Source organism: Erinaceus europaeus, chromosome 19 (assembly GCF_950295315.1).
Source record: "Erinaceus europaeus chromosome 19, mEriEur2.1, whole genome shotgun sequence".
Taxonomy (NCBI): domain Eukaryota; kingdom Metazoa; phylum Chordata; class Mammalia; order Eulipotyphla; family Erinaceidae; genus Erinaceus; species Erinaceus europaeus.
The window spans coordinates 65,938,109-65,956,841 of NC_080180.1; positions in this window are offsets into that span (position 1 = coordinate 65,938,109).

Consider the following 18,733-nt stretch of genomic DNA (forward strand, 5'->3'; position numbering starts at 1 on the left):
GAGCGGGACTGTCATTTCCCTGTGGCCAGTGGTTTTCTCCGCTGTGTGGTAGTATAAGCAGATGACCACCAGGGCGGCTTCCAGCCCTCAGCCCTAAGGCAAAGAACTTTTTCTTCCAGAGTTGCCAGAACCCGCTGGTTTTTGTGAAAGTGACACCAAGAGGTGAGTTTACTCTCCTCCCCTTAAGTTGATCCACCAGAGTGTTCGAAGAAGAAGAAAAAGATTTCATACTCACAAAATAACCCTCACCTGACTGAGAACTATATAGAGAATGATGGATTTTTTTTTTTTTTTGGTTGTTTGTTTGTTTTGCTTCTGGGAATTTCTGGAAAGACTGAAAGTCCCTTTGTGGACCCTGACTGGAAGCTGTCCTGGCTGCATGGCACTCCAGGACTGCAATGCTACAAAATGTCAGGGTCTAATAATAAATGTAAGAGCCAATAAAATATCAGCAGAATTATCTTTTCTTCATTCCACAGGCTTAAGAGCAAATTTATAGATCCATTAAATAAAAAAATAAATAAAGGAAAACTGAACCATAAAATGTTTATAGTTTACATATACATATATATTTTTTTTTCAGTTTCCTTTTTGGAACTATGCAGCCTCCATGGAATGAAGCATTAAGGAGAATGCTAGGAGAAAGCTTTCCTGAGATTACATTTTCAGCATGCTAATAGCTCTCATCTTGAATTGGAAAACAGATCTCAGCGACAGCTGAAGAACTCTGCTGCCATCTATGGACCAAGCACTTGTCTCTTTGAGGCTGCATGGTGAAGGAAGGCTGTTTTGACTAGCAACAAAGTCACAGGAAAACTAGGTGTTTCTGAAAAACCCACCTCTGTCTGATAAATATCTAACAGTTAAGGTTATGTACAATACCGTGCTACTGTTCCTTGTACTATAGAAAATATTTATTTGTGACTTAGCTCACGTTAGGCTGTGCACAGAATGTAGATACTTAGAACACAAGTCAGTCATTCCCCAGAATGGCTCTACTAGCTGTGTCTGTGGTCATGGATCAAGATGTGTCGTTTTACTACATTTTAATCAATAGGACTAACAGACATTATTAGTCTTGTAAAAAATATTAAAGAAGTTAAGACAACAAAAGGGATGTTGCATTCCCATGTTTAATGGGACATTACTGACTAATCCAGAGAGCTGGAAACAACTGGTGGACCCACTGAGAGGCAAATGGTTGCAGGCCAGGTAGCTCTTACCCACACAACACAAAGGTATTCAGTGACAAAGGAAGGTAGAGATCCTGCTGTTTGCAACAGCTGACCCTCTGGGGTTCTGCTGAGTGAGATGAACCAGCACAGAAAAATACCCAAAAAATAGATGAACTGAATAAAAACATTAACAAAGATTTGGACAAAAAGATCAACTCATGGCTTCCAGATGGATAAAGAGAAACGCCTGGACACATGAGAGAGATGTGTCAGTCAGATCACCATAAATATGCCCCATATCTAAACACTCTAAAAATCTACAAGAATGGCATAAAAATACCTTCAATCTTTGATATCAATAAATGTTAATGGCCCGAATTCCCCTATTAAAAGGCACAGAGTAGGAAGACGGATCAGAAAACACAATCCAACAATATGCTGTCTACAGGAAACCCACCTAACTCAACAAGACAAACACAGACTCAAAGGGAAAGGATGGAAAACTATCATACAGGCCAATGGTTCACAAAAAAGGACAGGAACAGCTATTCTCATATCTGACACAATAGACTTTAAAATAAATAAAATTTAAAAAGATAGGGAAGGGCACTACTTAATGCTCAGAGAATCAGTCAATCAAGAGGACTTAACAGTTATTAACATCTATGCACCAAATGAGAAGACATCTAAATACATCAAACATCTACTAAAAGACCTACAGCAATATATTAACAGCAACACAGTCAAAGTAGGGGGCAACACCCCACTCCCTCAACTTGACATCATCCAGGCAGAAAATCAATAAAGACATGAGGGAGCTAAATGAGGAGATAAATAAACTAGAACTATTGGACATTTTCAGAGTCATTCACCACAGGAAACTAGAATACACATTCTACTCAGTCTACATGGGTCTTTCTCAAGGATAGACCATATGTTTGGACACAAAGACAGCATCAGCAAATTCAAGAGCATTGAAATTTTCCCAAGCATCTTCTCAGACCACAGTGGAATTAAATTAACACTTTACAATCAACAAAAGATTAGTAGTAGTCCCCAAATGTGGAAGCTCAACAGTATACTTCTTAACAACTACTGAGTCAAAGAGAAAATAAAGAAAGAAATCAAAATGCTTTGAGAGTTCAATGAAAATGAAGACACAAGCTATCAAAATATTTGGGACACAGCTAAGGCAGTCCTGAGAGGGAAGTTCATAGCTATACAAACACACATTAGGAAACAAGAAAAAGCACAAATGAACAGCCTGAATGCACATCTTAAAGACCTAGAAGAAGAACAACAAAGGAATCCTAAAGCAACCAGAAGGACAGAAATCACTAAAGTTAGGGCAGACATCAATAACATTGAGAATAAGAAAACCACACAAAAGATGAACGAAAGTAAATGTTGGTTCTTTGAAAGAATGAACAAAATCAACAAACCTTTAGCCAGACTCACAAAACAAAAAAGGCAAAAGACCCAAATAAATCGGATAGTAAATGAAAGAGGAGATATCACAACGGACACCACAGAAATATAACATATCATGCGAGGCTTCTATGAACAACTATATGCCACCAAGCTAGAGAACCTGTAAGAAATGGATGATTTACTAGATACCTACAAACTTCCAAAATTAAATAAAGAGGAAGTAGATAACATGAACAGGCCCATCACAGCCAACAAAATTGAAACAGTATCAAAAACCTTCCCAAGAATAAAAATCCTGGACCAGATGGTTTTACAAATGAATTCTACAAAACCTTCAAGGAAGACTTAATACCTCTACTTTTAAAAGTCTTTCAGAAGACTGAAGACACAGGAATGCTCCCTTCCAGCTTCTATGAAGCCAACATCACTCTGATACCAACAAAGAAAACTACAAAACAATATCTCTGATGAACACAGATGCTAAAATAATGAACAAAATATTAGCCAACAAGATACAGCAGTGTATTAAAAAGATTGTTCATCATGACCAAGTGGGGTTTATCCCAGGGATGCAAGATTGGTTTAATATACATAAGTCAATAGTGACCCATTACATCAATAAAAGCAAGACCAAAAACCACATGGTCATATCAATAGATACAGAGAAAGTCTTTGACAAAACCCAATATCCCTTTATGATCAAAACATTACAAAAATGGGAATACATGGTAAATTCCTGCAGATAGTGGAGTCTATATATAGCAAACCTACAGGCAACATCATACTCAATGGTGAGAAACTGGAAGCATTTCCCCTCAGACCAGGTACTAGACAGAGATGCCACTATCACCATTACTATTCAACACAGTGTTGGAAGTTCTTGCCATAGCAATCAGGCAGGAGCAAGGAATTAAAGGCATACATATTGGAAGAGAAGAAGTCAAACTCTCTATATTTGCAGATGACATGATAGCATACATCGAAAACCTTAAGAAGCTTTTGGAAATCATCAGGCAATACAGTAAAGAGTCAGGCTACAAAATTAACATTCAAAAGTCAGTGGCATTCCTCTATGCAAACAGTAAATTAGAAGAAGATGCAATACAGAAATCAATTCCTTTTATTATAGCAACAACAATAAATAAAATATCTAGGAATAAACCTAACCAAAGAAGTGAAAGACTTGTATACTAAAAATTATGAGTCATTACTCAATTAAACTGAAAAAGACACAAAGAAGTAGAAACATATTCCATGCTCATGTGTTAGAATAATTAACATCATCAAAATAGACACACTGACCAGTGGAACAGAATTGAGAGCCCAGAGTAAGCCCCCACACCTGTGGACATCTAATCTTTTACAGGGTTGCCCAGACTACTAAATGGTGAAAGCAGAGTCTCTTCAACAAATGGTACTGGAAAAAAATGGGTTGAAATATGCAGAAGAATGAAACTGAACCACTATATTTCACCAAACACAAAAGTAAATTCCAAGTGGATCAAGGACTTGGATGTTAGACCAGAAACTACCAGATACTTAGAGGAAACTTTTGGCAGAACTCTTTTCTGCATACATTTTAAAAACATCTTCAGTGAAACAAATCCAATTACAAAGAAGACTAAGGCAAGTATAAACCGATGGGGCTACATCAAATTAAAAATCTTCTGCACAGCAAAAGAAACCACTACCCAAACCAAGAGACCCCTCACAGAATGGGAGAAGATCTTTACATGCCATACATCAGACAAGAGATTAATAACCAGAATATATAAAGAGCTTGCCAAACTCAACAATAAGAACACAAATGGCTGCCAGTTCTTAGCAACATCGCCCCGCCAGATATTCGTCGGGATGCGGCATCATCTAAGTTCATTTCCCACATCTACGCTCGACCGGACCTGCCAATATACTCGGAGATCTTCGCCCACCCTGTCCAACGCTTGACGTCTCGTCACCCAATCTGGTCCCCTACGCCTACACTGAACTTCTCTGTTCCAGACTCTTGGAAACAGAGCTGGCAGTCAGCTGAGGTCAAGAACAAACACCTCATCACAGACCCCTGCGAGCGTCAACCCGGCTTTGACCTAGCACGTTATGATCGGGCCCTCCTCAATCGCTATCGAACGGGCCATGGCCGGTGCGCCGCTATGTTCCATCGCTGGGGAGCCAGAGACGACCCGAACTGCCCCTGCGGCTCCAGACAGACTGTGACCCACAGAGTCAACGACTGCCACCTCTCCAGATTCAAAGGAGGTCTCGAAACTTGACATCAGGCTCAACCTGACGCTGTTGACTGGCTACGGAAGAAGGGCAAACGCTAGAAGAAGAAGAAGAACACAAATAACCCCATTCAAAAATGGGGAGAGGACATGGACAGAATATTCACCACAGAAGAGATCCAAAAGGCTGAGAAACACATGAAAAAATGCTCCAAGTCTCTGCTTGTCAGAAAAATGCAAATAAAGACAACCATGAGATACCACTTCACTCCTGTGAGAATGTCAAACATCAGAAAAGGGAACAGCAGCAAATGCTGGAGAGGGTGTGGGGTCAAAGGAACCCTCCTGCACTGCTGGTGGGAATGTCAATTGGTCCAACCTCTGTGGAGAACAGTCTGGAGAACTCTCAGAAAGCTAGAAATGGACCTACCCTATGATCCTGCAATTCCTCTCCTGGGGATAGATCCTAACCAAACACACCCATCCAAAAAGATCTGTGTACACAACTGTCCATAGCAGCACAATTTGTAATAGCCAAAACCTGGAAGCAACCCAGTTGTCCAACAACAGATGAGTGGCTGAGCAAGTTGTGGTCTAGATACACAATGGAATACTACTCAGCTGTAAAAAATGGTGACTTCACCATTTTCAGCCGATCTTGGGTGGAACTTAAAAAATTCATGTTAGTGAAATAAGTCAGAAACAAAAGAATTAATATGGGATGATCTCACTCTTAGGCAGAAGTTGAAAAACAAGATCAGAAGAGAAAACACAAGTAGAACCTGAACTGGAGTTGGAGAGGGGAGAATACAGGTCCAAGAAGGATGACAAAGGACCTCGTGGGGGTTGTATTGTTATATGGAAAAACTGGGAAATGTTATGTATGCAAAAACTATTGTATTTACTGTTGAATGTAAAGCAATATTCCCCCAATAAAGAAATTAAAAATAATGAAATAAATAAGTAAAAAAATAAATAAATACAAACTAAGCAGAATGTTTTGGGAAATTGAATTGAATCATCTAGAAAGAGTAAACATGAGACTTTTCTTAAGAGTCGTTATTTTAGGATGTCAGATGAAATATATTCAGATGTTCCCATCAGACATACCAGCAATGAATCAAGAAGTTTCAAGTCTAACAGGAATCCAATTATTTGTAGTGATGATCATAGACTCTCTTCAAGTCCTGTCATATTCTATCTGTTGTCAAGCAACCACTTCACTTTTAGAAGTCAAAATGAAGCTGAACTTTAGTCTCACCCTGCGTCCTTAAAAATCCAGTAAGGGAGCCAGGCAGTAGCGCAGTGGGTTAAGCACTCATGGCGCAAAGCGCAAGGACCAGAGTAAGGATCCCGGTTCAAGCCCCCAGCTCCCCACCTGCAGGGAGGTTGCTTCACAAGCAGTGAAGCAGGTCTGCAGGTGTCTGTCTTTCTCTCCCCCTCTGTCTTCCCTCCTCTCTCCATTTATCTCTGTCCTATCTAACAACAAGAACAACATCAACAACAACAATAAAAAACAACAAGGGCAACAAAAGGGAAAATAATAAATATTAATTTTTTTTTAAAAATCCAGTAAGAGTTGCCATTCACTGTGTGCTTTATGCCAAACACGAAATTAAATTCAATAATATATCCTAACAATTCTACAAGCTCATTACTGGTCCCACACGGTATGAGTTCCACGTGAAAATGTATATGAATGGTTGTGGCAAGCCTAAGAAAGCCTCACAAATTACAAACAGTATTTCTAAAAATATTAGATATTTTTATTAAACTAGTCATCCATTGTTCAAAATACAATAAACTGATAGTAGGTCTTTTGAAAGTAACTAGAATAACTTCAAGTCTTATTTTCTTTTTTAAAGTTGTCTAAAAGTTACTAACTTTGCCCATGACACTAATAATCTGGAGTTTGGGTCTTTCATTTCAACAGAGTTTGGATTTGAGAAGCTAGAACATTGGTCTTTGACCAAGTCACTTCCCTAGTTAGTAGCACACTTCCTCAACATGAGAGGAACAAACAGCTTCTGAGTAATGGGGATACAGAAACATTGGCACAAGGCCTCGGAAATGAGAAGAATTTTATAACCTCAGAGTCTCAGCTTCTAGGTTCAACCCCCAACACCACCACAAGTCTTAGCAGTGCTCTGATAAAAAACAAACAAAAAAAAATGCTAAGAAATCTTGTTACAATCCAGAAAAAGAAAATTGTAAAAACAAAAGCAATGTCCATGTACTATTCTGTGACTCATTTAAATTCAATGGAGGCCTAGTCATTCTTTCCTGCTTACATTTAGTGACTCTACTCTTTTGTGTGTTTTTAAAAATATTTTTTTTATTTATTATTGGATAGAGACAGAGAAATCGAAAGGGGGGAGAAGGAAAGAGAGAGACAGAAAGACACCTGCAGTCCTGTTTTACCCCTTGGGAAGCTTTCCCACTACAGGTGGGACCAAGGGCTTGAACCCACGTCCTTGCTCACTGTAGTGTGTGCGCTTAAACCAGTTGTGCCACAACCGCCTGGCCCCTGATTAAACTCTTTGTAGGTAACTAAAAGTATCTTTTTTTTTTTTTTCAGGAGATGGCGAGTTTTATTTTGTCTTGTCTAGAGAGAGGTTTGATTTGCTCTTGAATGTTCCAGGGTGGAGAGAGGAGAAAGCCCAGCATGTAGAGGTCTATTCGGTGTAGAGGTCTAATCTCCCTCATTTTCATCTCCGCCTTCCACAGACAGAGCAGCATAGAGGCCAGATTTTCTTCAGGTTTCTTTGGCTCAGGTGCAGACAGAAGTATCGTTTTTTTTTTTTTTATAGGTGGGGATAGTTAGCATAATGGTTATGCAAAGAGACTCTCAATGTTCAACCCCCCTCTAACCATCATAAACCAGAAATGAGCTGTGCTCTGCTTAAAAGAAAAAAAAAGTATCTTTCTTCAAAAGGTTTATGTGTAAGTGACAGTTTACACCAAAGACCCTCATGTCTGAAGCAGCAGAGTTCTCAGGCTTAATATCAAGACCACCCTGAGGCAGAGCTGAGCGGTGCTTTGCTAAAAATAAACAAATAAACAAACAAATCGTTGGTGATTTCTTCTGTTTATGCAGAAGCTTTTCAATTTGCTGTAGTCCTACTGGTTTGTTTTATTATTTTATTTTTGTTATTGTTTTGTTTTCCTTTCAAATGAACTTGAGTCAGGACAGCAATAGACACCACTATCCAAATAAACTCTTTACAGAATGGAAGATGATATTTTTATGACATATATCAGACAAAAGGTTAATAACCAAATATACAAAGAGGTCACCAGAAGAGATTGGGAGATATATCTTACTTCCTTTTGTGTATCCAGTTGACTAGATAGAGGGATAGAGAGAAATGAAGTAGCGCTATCAGAGGAGAGTATCTGGGGCTCTGTAGTAAATATTTTGTTAGATAATTTATGGTGCCTTCTTCAGGCCTTTCTACTTGCTTGCCGAACTTATTAGGTCTAAGTCTAATCACAGAGGACTATTATGCCCTTTAAAACATATTTATTTATTCATTTATTATTGAATAGAGACAGAGAGAAATTGAGAGGGAAGAAGGAGAGAGAGAGAGGGAAAGAGACAGAGAGACAACTGCAGCCCTACTTCTCCACTTGTGAAGCTTTCTTCCTGTGTGTGGGAACCAGGGGCTTGAACCTCAGTCATTGCTCACAGTAATGTCAGCACTTAGCCAGGTGCACCACCACCTGGTCTCTCTTTTATGTACTTTAACTTTGTGGCATATAGCTGCCCCTAACTTATGAATACATGCATACATGAACCTAGTCTTTTAGGTTCTGTAATCCAGAAATTCTTCTCCTGGGAATATATCCTAAGACCTAGACACACCCATCCAAAGAGATCTGTGTCCACCTTTGTTCATAGCAGCAGAATTTGTACTAGCCAAAACCTGGAAGCAACCCAGGTGTCCAACAACAGATGAGTGGCTAAGAAAGATGTGGTCTCTATACACAATGGAATACTAGTCACGTTCTTCATCTTGGATGGAGCTTCAAGGAATCATGTTTCGTGAGATATGCCAGAAAGAGAAGGATGAATATGAGGTGATCCAACTCATGGACAGAATTTAAGAAACAAGAACAGAAAGGGGAAACATACAGTAAAAACTTGGACTGGTTTGGTGTATTTCACCAAAGCAAAGGAGTCTGGGGAAGGAGACCCGAGAGAGAGGTGGGAGAAGGGGCTTTGCAGATCCTGGCTCATGATGACGGACCTGAGTCAGGCATGAGAGTGTTTTCTAGAGAACTTGCACCCATGTACCAACAACTGTACTGAAACCGATTAGCCTGTAAAAAAAAAAAAAAAATGATTTCTGAAAATTGATTATGATTGAAAACTTCATGTAAACCGTTATTGCTATAATTTCAAATATGACACAACACACAGCAAGATTTAGATTTTAGTTTCTTAGAAAATTTCACATGGAGATATATGGCATTTATCTCAGATGAGATAGGAACTAGAAAAATGTTAAAAGCTAGTCAACATTGTGCAAAACATATTATTTTTGTTTGATTCAACATCGATATATAGGTTTACTTTTCACCCCCTAGTTGTGAACACACTAGAGGAATAAGTATAATCAAGATTTTTAAAAAATTTGAACTTGTTTTGGAAAGAAATATTTAAGCAAGACAGACCTGAACATTTCTTGATTAGTTCCAAAGAAATATATTCACAATCTTGGAAATATTTGAGAGATTTTTAGCCTAAAGAGACACTAATTTATCCCATCCAATTTATGGATAGAACTGCCCTGACTTAAAACTGTTTAATACTAAGCAGAGTATTCTAGGGTTTTTGTTGTTCTTGTTTTATGTAACAAGTGAAAGTAGCAAACTTTTGGAAATCTTTGCTGGTTCAACTGGTCCCTCTTTAAGATACTGTCAAAAATAATTTGTCCAAGTAGAAAAATCATGAACTTTGGATGTAGTCCAAGATTAATCTAAATCCCAACTCATGCATTTACTGGCTGAATGAATTTCATCAAGTTCAAAATTCTTAAACCTCAATGTTCTCAATCCTAATTCTTTGGAGAATCAAAGGCAATCTATGGAATCTGCCATTGGAAGCTGTGAAAAATTCAAAAACAATAATTCAGTCTTATTGTTTACTAAAAGTCATTGTGTTGGAGTTTTAGACCTTCACAATAGCTGATTTTCCTGAAACAATCTAGATGATAACCAAGACTGAATGAAGACTTCTCTTTTCACACGACAAGAAAACAAATTCCATATAGGGGCCCTCCATATTGTTTTAAGACAAAGCATAACTCATATGAACACTTGAACATGCTAATAAACACTTGCCTTTTCTAAACACACACACACACACACGCACACGTATGGAAAATATCAAACCTAAAAGGTTATGAGCACACATGTTGGAATCAGGTGAACTGAATTTGACTTCTGTACTGGAGTTTTCCAGAGAAAAAAACAGAAACTATATGATAGATGACAGATAGAAAGATATGTAGATAGACAGATCTTAAGGTTTCATAGAACTTTCAAAAAATGGGGCCGGGTGGTGGCACACCTGGTTGAGCGCATGTATTATAATGCACAAGGACCTGGGTTCTAGCCCCTGGTCCCCACCTGTAGGGGGAAAAGCTTTGCAAATGGTGAAGCAGTGCTGCAGGTGTCTCTCTGTCTCTCTCCTTCTCTCTCACCCCCTTCCCTCTTAATTTCTAGCTGCCTCTATCCAATAAATACAGATTTTAAAAAAATTTTTAAAGAGTTATTTAAAAAAAAAAAGAATTTTCAAGAAACATCTTGGTGGTAAATAGATTATTTTAAATGAAGAAAAAAAAATAGGTCAGGGTTCTCCACACTGGAGTATTCTCTCCCCCATAGCAAGAGGCGGGGGGAGCTATTGTAAACTATTCTTTCCCTGCTTCTTGTCACTTTGGGGTTTCCTCCAGACTCTCTGAGGGCATAATTTTGAATAAAAAATTCACCACCCCCTCTTCAGCAATATGGGTAATACTGTGTCATTAAGCAATTATGTGGCTACCAGGCTGATGACAGGGACCCGGGGACTGCAATCTACTTTACATGAACCTCTCTGCCCCCTCCAGGACAGGATGGGGTCACAGTAGCTCTCCCCGTGTGTGCTACACAAAGCACAAAGTCAATGTGAGTTGGTCAGTCGCAGAACAACCAAGGGCTTCAAGTTACCTGTCCTGAGTAACACGCTGTTACTCCTTCCCTGGGAAAGTATTTTCTCTTGAGAACGGTTCCCAAGATGGGGGCTTCTTCTGGGACCACAGTTCCTCCCATGTGCTGGGACCCTTGGAATAGCAGGGTGTGAGATATCTCTCTGGTCCTACCGTGTGCTATTTATTTATGTATTCATTTACTTATTTTTTTTATTAGCAGTTGTGATAGTAATCGTCCTGGGTTACTTCAACAAAATGATTGTGTTTACAGGATGTTATAAGATAAACAAAGCTTATGTGGGCATTTGGTGGGGCAGTTCAATGACCATAGAATTATTGATTTCTTTTATAATCACATTCCAAACATTCTGAAGCCTTCATGAATAAATAAACAGTATATAAACACCCGCTTGCATTAGTAGCAGATATCCCCAGAGCTGTTAGTGATCTAGGCAAAGCTAGGCAGATAAATGGAGTGAAATGATTCTACATGCTTAGAATCTCAACAGAAATTCTCTGTAGGAAAATACCTAAAAGCACTTTTAAGAAATATTATTGTGGGAGTCGGACAGTAGTGCAGCTGGTTAAGTGCACGTGGCGCAAGGCACAAGGACCAGCTTGAGGATCCCGGTTCGAGCCCCCGGCTCCCCATCTGCAGGGGAGTCACTTCACAAAAGGTAAAACAGGTCTTCAGGTGTCTGTCTTTCTCTCCCCCTCTCTGTCTTCCCCTCCTCTCTCCATTTTTCTCTGTCCTCCAACAACAACATCAATAACAACAATAATAACCACAACAATGTTAAACAACAAGGGCAACAAAAGGGAAAATAAATAAATAAATATTAAAAAAAGAAATATTATTGTACCTTGTTATCTTAAAGTCTTGTTAATCACTATTAAATTACAAATGAAAATTTAAAAAGAAATATTAGTTATGATAGATCAGGCATCGTAGAACACATAGAATTGCAATAATATGTGAACCAATATCTTCAGAAACACAATCTCATGGCTATAGCAACGTCCTGATTTAAAACAATATCATGAGGAATTTAGAAATATTTAGAAATTCTAGCAAAAAAATGAGTTTTTTTCTAAAGAAAAAAATTAAAGACCTCTAGACATATCTTGGGCATATGACAGAGGAAAAATGTATACAATATAAACATACAGGATTACATGCTAACATAGATTCCAATAAATAGGTCCAACAGGGATTTGAATGCAGTCTATGAAAATATAAACTCTGTTTACCATTTGGAAATCCCACTATGGAGATAATCACACTGCATTAAAATCCTTCAGATTTCTCCTCATCTGGAGAACTGATATAATCTTGTAGCAAGGGAAAAAGAATATACACTTACTAGGTTAAAAGTTTTGGTATGAATATAAAGAATTTAGAAATCATTTAATTCACCAGAATACATCCCCAATGAACCTTAAGAATGAAAGGAAGGGGAAGGTACCTTCACACACTTCTCAGGCTCCTCTCAGCTACTTGCTTTTCAAATAAATATTTTGTGGGGAGTCGGGCAGTAGCACAGCCGGTTAAGCGCACCTGGCTCAAAGCACAAGGACCGACGTAAGGATCCCGGTTCGAGCCCCAGCTCCCCACCTGCAGGGGAGTCGCTTCACAGGCGGTGAAGCAGGTCTGCAGGTGTCTGTCTTTCTCTCCCCCTCTCTGTCTTCCCCTCCTCTCTCCATTTCTCTCTGTCCTATCCAACAACGACGACAATAATAACTACAACAATAAAAAATAACAAGGGCAACAAAAGGGAATAAATAAATAAATAAATATTTTGTGGTACCTATTTTCCCTTTCTTTCTTTCTTTCTTTTTTACAATCTTCTCTGTCCGTTTTCTCTTTCACTGTGGACTTGTTCCTGTCTCGATGAAAAAGGAGCAGCAATAAATCTGGCATTTCTTGTCTCCCCTATAAATGCTTTTCTGCCTATGCCTAGTTTCCTGTCTGGTGCATGCGTGGCTGGTCTTTTACTGCTCAACACTGCTCTTTGAACTGTGCACCAGTATCCTGCATTCCTATGGACAACACTTCTGCAATTTCTCTACCCTTCATCTGAATTATTTATTCACCACTTTCTACTAGAGAAGTTTCATAAGATACATACATAGTAGGCTTCTGTCTATTTTGACATGTGTATTCAACCATATGTCCCACCCATCTCTTTCTATTTTAAAGAAAAAGGAAAGAGAAAAAAAAGAAACACTGTTCTTACTTCAACTGAGATATCCTCCACCATATTTCTCTGTTTTCTTGTAGGACAAAAATCTCTAGACTTAATTATCACTAAGTGTTGAAACTTACTGTCAGTTCATTTAAATAAAGACTTAACCCGCAAAGTTACAGTTTTGAATGTCTCAAAACAGAAGCATCGAGGTGTACCTTCTCTACTGAGATATTGTAATGCATGTCCATTATAGAGATATGTGACCATATCTCTATTAGTTATTGAAAAGACTATACCTTAACTCCTCCAAAGGAATTTCTCTTGTTTTTCCTGTCTCACTATTGAGGGAAATTGAAGCATAGTTTTGAGAAGTTACTCAAAGTCACACAGGTTGCAGACAGTGGATTAAGGAGCCAAGTTCAACAAATCTGTCTATGAAAGCCATACTCTGGTGGACCGAAACCAGCTTCTCCCTCAACATTTCTTTCTATTCGTATGCAAGAAAACATCTTCATTCTTCATATACAGTCATGCAAAAGGAAATAGTAGTTAAGAGTCCTTCAAAGAATGACAGTCTGCTGCTTTCCTTACTGCTGATAACTGTCCAGTGAAGTCTTGTGGGTTCATCAAGCTAGCTCTCCCACATTCAATAATACTTTAGTTTCACCATCTATTACAGAAATTGGAGCATCATTTTAAGTGGGATTCTCTCCAAAGCGAGATAAAAAGCTGGAGTTTTGTATTTTTAAAAGCATCTGCTGGGACCAGGTGGTGGCGCACCTGGTTAAGCACATACACTACAGTGCCCAAGGACCTGGGTTTAAGCCCCTGGTCCCCACCTGCAGGGGGAAAGCTTCACGAGTGGTGAAGCAGGGCTGCAGGTGTCTCTCTGTCTATCTCTATCTTCCTTTCCCCTCAATTTCTCTCTGTCTCTATCCAATAAAAAATAAAGAAAAATAAAAAATAAAAAAATAAAAGCATCTGCTTTTTGAGTGTCACACCTGTCTCTCCGTGGACAGGGGCCATGGCTAAGCAGACACCCTGTCACAGTCTAAAGAAGTGACCATCCTTGGGTTGCCCCTTCACGTACTCCTGCACCTTTAGTTCCGCTGCGTCCAATTACTGGTTTCTATCTTGCCACAAAATCAGCCAGAACTCTTGTCTCTGGATCTTTAGGGGAAGTGACAACCGGGACACTGACACTGTAAAAGTTAGTCACGGAGGAAAGTTCAATAACATTTTAAAATCAAATGAGATATTCTTGCAACTTCGCAAGGCACAGGGTTTTTAGAGTCATCCCCCACACCCCGCCTTTTCAAGTGTTCACATTGTGATTTAACCACACTATGAACAGGCGAGATAGGGGAATCTCATTTGATACACTTCATTGTATTTTATATTAAAATGCGGGGATTCTGAGGCTCTCAATGCATAGAACTGTGGCTGGATTTACAGCTTCAGTTTTAGTCATCAGCTACGTTATTGTCTGTTACTCTTTGCTGATCTCAGTGTCAGAAATAATACTGCTACATGTACCTCAAACAGAGCTCGTATGTGACTTAAGGTGCTGGTGAAATTCTTACACCCTCACCATGGCAGTAATCAGAGAAATAGAACTCAAGTTGAATATATTTAATTTCTCCAGCAACAGGTCTCGGCGAAGTGAAGTTGGCACAGCAGGTTGCTGATAGTCACACCTTTAATGCGTTTTATTTTATATATTCAATGTGTATTCTTACAGTTTATCAAACTTTCTAGTGTATATTACTTTCTTTAAAAAATTATCTTCATGGGAGCTGGGTGGTGGAGCACCTGGTTGAGTGCACACATATTACAGTGCACAAGGACCCAGGTTCAAGCCCCCAGTCCCCACCTGCAGGGGGAAGCTTCACAAGCGGTGAAGCAGGGCTGGACGTGTCTCTCTGTCTCTCCCCCTCTGTCTTCTCCTTCCCTCTCAACCTCTGGCTGTCTCTATGCAATAAATAAAGATAATTGAAAAAGTAAAACATATATATATATATATATATAAATATATATTTGTCATTTATTGAATAGAGACAGCCAGAAATTGAGAATAAAGGGGTGATAGAGAGGGAGAGAGACAGAGACACCTGCAGCCCTGCTTCACCACTCGCAAGGCTTCCCCCCTCCAGGCGGGGACAGGGCCCTGAACAAGGACCCTCCTTGTGCACTGTACATGTGTGTTCAACTAGGTGCACCACCACCTGGCCCCCTCCGGGGCTATCTTTCGCTCTGCTATTCCTAATGACCTTTATCTTTGTCATAGAGAGAGAGAGACTGAGAGAAAAATGTAAAGAAGACAGAGAGAAAGACAACCACAGCACTTCTCCTCCACTTGTGAAACTGTCCCCCGATCCCCCACCCCTGCAGCTAGGGATCAGGGACTTGAACCCAAGGCCTAATGTGCACTCCACCAGCTGAGCCATCCTCCAGCCCCATGTACATTCCATATCACATTCTAGATAATGTAGCTAATATAACGCAATTATCATTGAATAAATTTATATATGAATGTAAGTATATATATTAAACTTATATTTAGTTTAAAAACTAGATCTATTTACTTATGTATCTCTCACTTTATAGTACCCCAGACAATTATTTTAGAGTTTTCAAGAGGTCCCCTCGTTTTACAGATGAAAAATGTTCATTTCTAGTTACAAGGAGGGCACCTTAATAGTGATTTTCTTGAATTTGAATAACCAAACCACAGCGTGACTGTTCAGGTCCAAGAAGGTGAACTTATAAATGAATTCAATTCAAAATTTCAAATTATAGTATCTCTCAGAATAAGTTGAAGACCTTTATATAGTTTCTTTGCTGAGAAAACAAATACAATCAATATCAACCTATCTTTTAATGTTTTTGGAGAACAAATTTAAGCTTTCTGCTGTGACTGTCACGTGCGCAATCTCAATGTTCTGCTATAAAATATAATCGGCAGGATATTCTGAAAAAATAGCAGCTCTGCCACTTGCCCTAGATACCACAGCACTAGAAGTTAGTAACAGAGACATCACTGTAGACTTGTTTCTTGGTTATACATATATATCAGTGACTATGACAAAACTTATGGGTATGAATATTTGTATTTCAAAAATGAATATGAACAATTGAATATATAGTTATAAGCTGTCCTATTATTCATTTTGGATGAAATATTCCTTCACAAAGCAAATTAGATGCACTTCAATGTATCTATTTACAAACACTTTGAAGAGAGGTCTGGCAAATTAGCTCACTTGGATAGTGTGTCTACTTAGCCGTGTGTATCATGCAGGTGTAACCCTGCCTCCTACCCGGCAGGAGGAAGATCTGGTGTGATTATGTCTGTCTGTCCCTCTGGCAAGTCACTGTGCTTTTTGCTGCCCACCTTTCCAAATCCCCAGGGTCAAAAAGCAGCTGAGAGACCTCCTGTGGTTTGTCAAGAGGTCACAGTCACTTCCACTTCTCCTTCTCTGGGAAGGACACTCCTGCTCTCTAAGATGCTCAGAACTCTGATAAAATTTAATACTGTGAAATAGAAAACATGGATCCAACAAAGAAATGAAAAATGAGGTAAGTCTCTCTCTCTCTCTCCTTCTCTCTCTCTCTTTCTATCCTTCTGTCTCTCATCCTTTGGTAAGGTGAAATTGGTTAAAAAATATATTCCAGTGATTTGTTTTTGTTTTAGTCATCCTTGCAATTGGGTTTGTATCATCAAAGATGACCTTGAGGTTTAGGTGGGAAAATGTTTCACCAATGTTTTCCTATAAGTATTTGATAATTTCTGGTCTGATATCCATGTCCTTGATCCATTTGGAGTAGACTTTTGTTTCTGGTGAAATAAAGTGTTTCAGTTTCATGCTTCTGTATGTTTCAACCCTATTTCCCCAGCACTATTTATTGAAGGGAGCCTCCTTCTTCCATTTAATAATTTGGGCTCCTTTATCAAAGATTAGATGTCCATAGATGTGGGGGTTTAGTTCTGGGCTTTCAATTCTGTTCCACTGGCCAACATATCTATTTTTGTCCAGTAATGGGCTGTTTTGATTATGATGGTATAGTTTGAGAAATGGGAATGTGATGCCTCCATTTCTGTTTCTTTTCCTCAATATTGTTTTGGCAAATCTAGATGTTTTCTGGCTCCAGATAAATAATTTTAATATTTGATCTAATCTCGTGAAGAAACTTGATGGGTATTGCATTAAATTTGTATATGGCTCTACGTAGACTATTCATTTTGATGATGTTAATTCTTCCAATCAATGAGCATGGGATATCTTTACATTTCTTTGTATCATTTTATATTTCTTTGAATACTGACTCATAGTTTTTAGTATACAAGTCTTTCACTTTTTAGGTCAGGTTCATTCCTAGATAGTTTATTGATTTTGCTGGGACAGTGAATGGTACCAGGCTCCGTGAGATAGAACATATGTACATGCAACATAAGCTAAGGGGAAATATATAACTTAAAGAAAAGAGCACAATAATTTGCAGTGAATCAATAAATGAAGCAAGCATATAGAACAAGACACCTTAAAGTACCTAATGAAACAGTCTCTACCTAGACCTAGAGACCCTCCTCATCTGCCTCCTATTACACAACCCTCAATCACTCCAAAGCTTACCTTGTCAGTCAAAGCAAGGACTACAAAATCTGAATAAGGGAAAGAGACCAGCATATTTCATTATTATTATTTTATTTATAAAAAGAAAACATTGACAACATTATAGGATAAGAGGGGTACAACTCTACATAATTCCCACCACCAGAATTCCATCTCCCATCTTTTCCCCTGACAGCTTTCCTATTCTTTATCCCTCTGGGAATATGGACCCAAGGTCATTGTGGGATGCAGAAGGTGGAAGGTCTGGCTTCTATAATTGCTTCCCCACTGAACATGGGCATTGACAGGTGGATCCATACTCCCAGCCGGTCTCTCTCTTTACCTAATGGGGTGGGGCTCCGGGGAATCAGAGCTCCAGGACACATTGGTCCCCAATGTCCAGGGAAGTCTAGTCAGCATCATGCTATCATCTGGAACCTGGTGGTGACAAGAGAGTTAACATACAAAGCCAAACAAATTTTTGAACAATCATGGACCTAAAGACTGGAATAGTGCAGATGAAGAGTTGGGGGGGGGTCCTCTATTTTGTAGATAGCTAGTAGGTATATTTTAGTTATATTTCAAAGGGCCTGTGGCTATACTAGTATTTTTTTTCCCTGAGCCTGACATCTGTTATGCAGGTGGATATAAGTTATTGTCTGGGGAGATGATGTCATGGCTGGAAAAGGAACAGAAAGCTGGATCATGGAAGAGAGTAGCTTCTTAATATGGGGAAAGGTGTATAAATATTGATGACTATAAACCCCATCGGTTTGATGTGATCTGGGGTCCATATTCAGCTTAGGAGCCTATGTGACCTCAGCATCCCTATAGATCTGAGCTTATATTCTGTGGTCGTGAGTAAGAACATTCCAAGCTGGAGACTGGAATACTTTCATGAAGACT